At 41.4% G+C, this 7,947-nt stretch overlaps 1 protein-coding gene and 1 pseudogene across 5 annotated transcripts in view; one reads left to right on the top strand and one right to left on the bottom strand.

Moving 5' to 3' along the window:
• LOC105741788 overlaps window positions 1-526 on the bottom strand; it is a 2,447-nt pseudogene extending 1,921 nt beyond the window's left edge.
• Fars2 (phenylalanyl-tRNA synthetase 2, mitochondrial) overlaps window positions 1-7,947 on the top strand; it is a 538,274-nt gene that overhangs the window by 174,116 nt on the left and 356,211 nt on the right. The gene's annotated exons all lie outside the window — the stretch shown is intronic.

Genomic DNA, 7,947 nt, shown 5'->3' with positions numbered 1-7,947 from the left:
GAGAGCAATGACGGACGCATCTCCAAAAGTAGGGGGCTTTCTTCCCACATCCTTGAAGGTCACCAGAAACTGGTTAGAATGAGTCCTCGAAAGTATGCCCCTAATTTTATCACCAGTTCCAACCAGCATAACCTCTTTTCCAGCTGCTGTGAGTGTGGCCACCTCATTCTTTATCTGTTTAGCAACTGAGGAATGAATAGCACCGCAAAGTCCTCGATCCGAGATACACCAATGAGAAGTTGTTTCTTTTTGTCTTCAGGTACCTTAATATCAGCTTTTTCATATAGAGCAACAGATCCTATTCCATATATTCGAGCCGGTTTCAGCTCCCTCTCAGCTTGGGCATATTTTGCTGCTGCTACCATTTTCATAGACTTGGTAATTTTCTGGATGTTTTTGATTGACTTTATTCGCCTGGTAATATCTTTCAAGGTTGCCATATTTCGGACTTGAATCCATTGCGGCTACAAGGCCCAGGCCGACAGCCCAACGACGTTCGCCCGAGAGAACATGGTAGCAGCTTTGCTGAAGGTCGAGCAGACAGGCCTTCTCAGTTTTGTTTCTTGATCCACTCTGCCAGTCTGTTTCTTTTGATTGGTGAACTGAGACCGTTTACATTAATGGTTATAACTGACATTTATTGGCATATCTTTGTCATTTTATTTTTTTGATGTTTGTTCTATACTTGTCCCCTATTTAGTTGTTTACCCATCTTAGTGGTTTGGTTTTGTTGTTGTTCTTGGAATTGTGTTATTTTAAAAATCTCTTTCCAGTATATCTTTCAGTATTCTTTGTAGGGTTGGTTTGTTGGTCATGAATTTCTTCCATTGTTCTTTGTCATGGAAATATCTTATTTCTCTGTTAATTTTGAAAGATAGTTTTGCAAAGGTACATTAATTTGAATTGGAAGTTTTCTTTCAGGACTTCAAATAGTTCACTCCAAGCTCTTCCTGACTTGATGGTTTGTGTTAAGAAGTCTGTCATGATTCTGATGGGCTTTCCATTTTATAGATCTTTTGCTTTTCTCTAACATTTTTAAGTTTTCTGTTCTTGAGCTGAATTTCTGGAATCTTGATTATTATATGTCTGGGTATAGATTTATTTTGGGTATGGCTAATTGGAGTTCTATATGCCTTAAGTAACTATATGTCAGATTATTTTCCCATGTTTGGCAAATTTTCTGGTATTCTGCAAATAGTCTTTTCATGTTATTTGTGTAGAGTCCTGCTTTTTTCGTGGACACCTATCAGGCTTATTTTTTTTTTTTTTCTTTATCTTGCAGCTGTTGAATTGTTATTTCCTGGTTCCTTGTTATTTTTAAGAGATCCTTTCTTTAAAAGTCGCTAGCTATAAGGATGTCTGAATGTCTGTCTTCAGTTTAGTTCACGTGGTTTTGCCAGCTTTCAGTGGAATTTTTATTACCTGGATAGCTCTTTGAATCTGTTTAAAATATTCTAATTTTTTCCTATATTGTTTATTCAAATTTTCCATAATTTTTTTATGCTCCTGTATTTTTTTAAATCTATATCTTTTTTTAGACATGCTGAGCAATTCTTTCATTATGGTTGTCATTTCTTTTTTACCTGAGAGATTTTTTCTGATAATATTTTCTTTATAGTCCAATGGAGTTGTTTCTTTACTTCAGTTGCTATCATTTACAAAGTTTTAGATATGTGACTTCTAATTTCTTCCATGTCAGTGTCTCCTGGACTTGTTTTAGATGGGCTGCAGGTTTGAGGTCGCATTGTGCTCTCTTGTCTTGACATTTTCTGTTTCAAAAAAAATTTAAATTTTATTGATCCTTGTGAATTTTGGTTATAGGTAGCTATATGGCTTGTATAAGTGCCCTTCTAGGAAAAATCTATTCTTCAGGATTATCTTCTGTGTGTAGGAAAGTCTTTGTTTGTGGCTGTCCCAAGACTCTACCTTCCCATTAATTGATCAGAATGTTGGTTTCTATTTGCTTCTGTCCCCAGTCTTTTGGTGTAGGGTATGGTGAGGTTATTACTCCAGAGATTCCCAGTATTGTTACACAAGGGAGAAGAACTGGTTGCAACATGTGTGACATCCTAGCTGCAGTAATACAATTAGCAATAATGAGATCATCAAGAACTATTTAGAAATTGATGAACTGTGGTAATTATTAATTTTGTACTTAAGATCATAGGAGCAAAGTCTATTGTTATATGGCAAAACCAATCATAAATTAGGAGTTTGTATGCCAAGTGTTTTTCCTTGTTAGACTGGATTTACCCTGTGTTCCCCTAACCAACCATTTGCCATATCCCAAGCACTTCCTGTGCTGGCTGCATGTCCTGTAGTTTAGGGAAATGGGCCAGACATCTAGGTTTCTCCTGAAGGAGGCTTCTGTACTGGCGGAAGTGCTGTGGCAGTGTCTTTCTCCTCCCTTGTGGCTCAGTGTGGCTCACTGAGGTTCCTTCAGTGGAGGTTGGCTGTGGGCAGGGTTGCTTTCTGGTTTTTAAACTGTTGTTAACCTGGGCTTTTTAGTTTCAGATTTCTTTACAGATCAATGTTGTTATCATTATAAATCTTCAGATACATTTTTTTGTTGTTGTTTGTAACATTGAGTTAGCAGAATTCTGGAATTGAATTAAAGCACAAGATCTATCTCTTATGTGGAGAATATATGCTGTTCATGTACAAGAATGTCTTCTTATAAAAAAAAAAATCCTTGTTTTGTTTTGTTTTGTTTTGTTTTTCCTTACAGCCATGATTATTTCTAAATTCTTTCAACCAGTAAACAAATACCTGAGATGCATTGCCCATGTCTTTGACTCACCCAGTGTGCCCACGCTGTGAGCTGTGGCTGGAAGCGGGGTGTAAGCCTGGCCCTCTGTGTGCTTGCCAGGCTTCTCACATCTGCTGTGCTGGTTTCCAGAGGACACCCTGAGTGGGCTGGAAGGTGACCCGAACTGAGGGGGTCTCTGCATTACGGGAGACAGACAGGACTGTGCATTTTGTTAGTGTCATCCTGAACAGTAAGGGCTCCCCAAGATCCTGGGCTGCTCTCCTGAGCTCTGGAGGAACGTGCCTTATTCCTAATGTAGGTGTTTCAGAGGTGCCAGTTAATTGTGGTTTTGCTGTTGCTCCTGTTTTGCTTGCTTTCTTGTTTTTCAGCAAATTTCCAAAAAATATCTGCGGTAAATTTAACTAGGCACTGTCAATCTGAGTGTCATGTAATTCAGATTAATGACAGAAAGACTGATGATAATGAGGGTGAGATAACAATTTTAAACCCAGTGCAGAGGGACAGAATTTTTCTTTTGACCTACACCTGAGATGTAGGTATTATAGTCTCCACTTTTCAGGTAGGAAATCTGGCACAGAGAAGTTAAGTCATGAAGATGCACAACTCCGCTAAGGATCAGAGCCCAGGCTTAGCCCGTGCAGTCTGACTTCTGAGCCCATAGTAAAGGTTACCTGTTCTGAAAGGATAAGAAGAAACCATTTTAATATTATTTCTGAGTTGTGAGGTCTGTGCAAATCTTGATGTTCAAACAAATAATGAACATCAGGCGTCTCTCCTGCTACTACCTTCTGGCGAGCTCCTGTTCGCAGACTCTGAGGACCCAGTTGTGGTAAATTCTCCATTTGTTGCACCATGTCTAGTTACACTTCAGGTACCAAAGATCAGCTAAAAGCTTCAAATTAGCTTTTTTAAATTAGTTAACAAATGGTAGTACCTTGTAAGCCATGGGAATATTCAACGACTTTTTTATATTTGTTTTTATAGTATAGGCTTTTCACCTTCTATTATTATTATCATTGGATTCCTTTGTTCTTGAAAAGTAAAATTAAAAATTAGAACATGTTATTTCCTTGTGGCAATTTGTTGTTATTACGGCTGCTTTAGTTTCAGTTCTTTTTCTCCCTCCAAATGTGGTTTATTATTTTCTGCTAACATTTCAATTGTACCAGCATCCTAGGGCTATTATAGGAAAGGTTATCATTTCAGAATTGGAAAGAAAATAACCCTTTGGACTGTTTTTATGCTTGTGAAATTCACCCTCATTTCTCAATTGTTTTCTGTATACTTTCATGTTGGCAGATCATTTCTTTCAGCGCAACTAAAGTGGGGATTTCGGATTTTTAAGATTTTAATTTCCTTCTATCCTGTGGGGTTTACAGCCTTTCTGAGGCACAGTCTCTTTCTCTAACATTGGGATTTCCCTTTATAATGCACTGGCTTCAGTGCACAGTTTAGAGTAACGCCTGCTGCTGACTGGGGAGAGTCATGGCTCTCCCAGTTGTTTAAAAGCAAAAAACCCACTTGTGGTCACAGAAATGATACTTCATAGCTTCCCCTCCAAGGATCCTAGGGCTGGGAGAGCAGATTGGCCCCTGCTGTCACTTCCTTGGGGACGGCCCCAGCTGCAAACACCCTTCCTGCCCTTGGTTATGCCCCTCCTAGGGCTGCCCACTTGTAAGTACAGAAGGCAGGAGGAGCAACAAGGTTTTGCACAGGGCAAATGTTATTGGCTGTCTTCTTCTCCAGATCTTTGGCAAGGTGAAGGCTTTGTTGGGCCTCCTTGCTGTTGCTTGGTTGCTTCCTGTGCCCAGCCTGCTACTACTCACTGTCTTCCTTCTAGAGTCGTGGGCTCCCAACAACCCTCCCAAGCTACAAGTGGCGTGTGGAGGTGTTTGTCTTTCCCTTACCTTAGACTATGCCTCTTTTTCTTTTTGAATACTATCTGTTACTGTTGTATGAGAATAAGGAGTCTGGCCATGCCACCCGGGCCTTTCAGGTGCACTGTGTGGGGACCAGAGTGAACGCTGTCTCACTGTGTGTGCTGAGCAGGGCAGTGTGGGCCTCTGCTGTTGGACATGCTGGGCTCTGATCTTGGCATTTGCTAATTTGAGTATAAGATTAGGTACAGAAGCAGTCTGAGGCCATGTTTTCTGTCTGTAAATTGGGCATAGTAATTACTGCACAGTGTGATACCAGTCCTAGGTCAGGGTGTGCACTGAGAGAACACTTTTTGAGTATCTAGCACAGTACCCAGCACATAGTAAATGAATAACAAATTACTTGAGGAATATAAATTAGAACCTTCAGATGATTTGTAAAAAGCTGAGTTTTAAAAAGGACTAATGGCTAATTATCATAGCATTCAATTAAGATATCTTCCATTGAGTGTTTATTATGTGCCAGGCATTGTATCACATTCTTTGCATCACTTCCATGCTGAGTTGTGGTATGAACTGTATGAGGCATTATTAATATCTTAAGATTGAGACAGTGAGATGCGAATTTGTCTGAGGTCACTTGGCTCAAGTGGTGGAGTTGGCATTTGATCCTGATCTCTGGAGGTTCTTTGCATATGTTGCTGCCCTGCCCATCCAAGTCTCTGGCAGGGTTGGAGGAGGCTGGCGTGCGAGGCTTGTCTCTGTAGCCTGTAGGGATCAGCTTATGTACGTGAAGAAGACTGAATCAGGGAGTCTGCACCCCGAGTCACCCCCAAAGGCGGTGCTGTTAGGCTGTCTCCTCTGCTGCTTAGTAAGCATTGCCTACCCCAGTGCCTCTGACCCCATACCCACCTCAGAATGACAGCCTGTGGGGCTGGCTTGTACTTCGTCTCTAGCCTCACTGGGGGGTAGAGAAATGATAACAGCATCTTAATATCCAAACTGGAATCCAAAGCATTTTTACATAGAGGGGTCCTAGAGCAGTGGCCTGAAATACTTTGACACGCTAGTCTTTCCGTGGTCCAGGAGGCTGACAGCTCTGGGATCAGTTGCACTGTGGCCAGGCGGCTGGGGATGGCCAGGCTTGCTCTTTCCCTTATAACCTTGTAGATGTTTCAGCACAGGGAGTCATTGTCACTGAAACAGTATTAACATTTTCTACTCTGTACTGGGGAAACCTCACACTGAGGATTTTATTACTCTCTGTGAGAGGAAAAGGTGGTATTTAGCATTAACTTAGAGTTTGAATGGTTTCCTCCCACTTGGCAGTCTGAAGCCCTAGACTTCAGGGTACATGGCTGTGTGTTGGTCACAGAGGTGGCATTGCCAGGTTTGTAAGGCCCCAGGTGGGGACAAAGTGGGAATCGTGAATGATTTGTCCTGCTGGTAAGGTGGGCCTTGGAAATGGAGTGTTTACATTCCCATATGGCTGCTTCCTGCCTTGAATGTACCTCTTTATCCTCTTAGCTGCCATGGACATAGTTTCAAGGTCCAGAAAGCATTCTTTTCCCCTTGTCAGGGGAGGCACAAGAGATACAGACAAACACAGCAGAGGGCGAGGAAGGCAGCAGGAACTAGGGCATCTCATCTGCAGGGACTCGTGCAGGTGCTGTGTGGGAGCTGCCATGGGGTCCAGTGGTGCCCTCTTCTCAGCACGCTTGGCTTTCTGTCTGGACGTAAGTTCTAGCTTGGCTCTTTCACTAATCAGCTGTGTGCCTTGTCCTCTGCGAGTAGTGCTGTACCAGTGCTGGTTCAGATGTTAGGAAGCACCTACAGAGGACAACTGAGCAATGTTTATTACAGTCCGAGAAGCCCTTACTCCTTAACCCAGTGAGGTATTGTGTGGCAACATTGCTTTCAGTAGCAAAGTACTGGACATGCTCCAAGTGTACATCCCCCAGGGAGTTTCATGTGTGTCAGTGGGGTGGGCACACAGTGGAGCACTTCGCCAGAGTGAGCAGGAGCCTGAGAAAGCACTCTGTGCACTCACCCGGGAAGGCCTACAGATACACCATTCAGGGACAGCAGCATGGTGGAGAGGGTGTGCACAGTGTTCGTTTTTAAGGAAGAAAAGAGGGAAATAGGAGTAGATATTCTTGTTTGCTCACATCCAGCAATAAAAGGAAACCCTGTAAATTTACCACAAGGTTCAGGAGAGTAGGAGAAAATGAGGACAGGGGTGCAAGTGAGATTTCTCACTGGGCCTCATTGCATAGTGAGATACATCAAGTTAGGGTGCGTGAGTTTGGCCCCTGTGAACATATTACTTATTCAAAAATTTTTTTTTGTAAAGAAGAGGATTAAAATTGAACAACATTGAGAAATTATAAAAAGAAAAATTGGGTCTGTATGGTATTTATCCTGTAGTAGGTTTGGAAGGTTGAGGGTTATAAAATTCAAAGACCCAATACTAAAATGGCCATCTGAGATGAGTATATACTTCTCAGATGAAGAAATACAAATGACAAATAAATATAGGAAGAAATGTTCAACGTCATTGGTCATTTGAGAAATGCAAATTAAAGCAACATTGAGATTCCATCTCATTTCAGAAAGAGTGGCTATCATTAAGACGTCAACCAATAACAAATGCTAGAGGAGCTATGCAGAAAAAGTGAAAGCTGATTAGTGAAAGAGCCAAGGTAGAGCTCATGTCCAGACAGAGAGCCAAGTGTGCTGAGAAGAGAGCAGCACTGGACCCCATGGAAGCTCCCACGCAGCACCACTGTTGGTGGGAGTGTAGACTGGTACAACCACTATGGAGACTAGTGTGGAGATTCCACAAAAAATTGTGAGTGGGGGTCCCATTCAACCCAGCTATTTCCCTTCTGGGTATTTTTCAAAAGAATTGAAAACCTACCACAGCGATATATATGCACCCATGTTTATAGCAGCATAATTTGTAATAGCTAAATGTTGGAAATAACCCAGATGCCCATCAACAGGAATGGATAAAAAAGATGTAGTATTTTTTACATGATGGAGTGTTACTCAGCTATAAGGAAAATACTTGAGGCTTTTATAAGTGAATGAATGCAAGTAAAGACCATACGCATAAGTGAAATAAATCAGACCCACATGTGTAAATATCATATTGTCTCACTAGTGTAAGAAGCTGAAATAGTATATAAAATGTGAAAGGTACAAAAGATACTGTGAAAAGCAAAGAATCTGTTCAAAGGGAAGAAACAATTAGCATTAGGAAAAGGATGAACGAAAGAAGGGAAAAAGATATATATA

The sequence above is a fragment of the Octodon degus genome, unplaced genomic scaffold (assembly GCF_000260255.1).
Source record: "Octodon degus isolate 3935 unplaced genomic scaffold, OctDeg1.0 scaffold00023, whole genome shotgun sequence".
NCBI classification, from domain to species: domain Eukaryota; kingdom Metazoa; phylum Chordata; class Mammalia; order Rodentia; family Octodontidae; genus Octodon; species Octodon degus.
The sequence above is the reverse complement of the archived record's forward strand: the minus strand, read 5'-3'. Positions and strand labels throughout refer to the sequence as shown.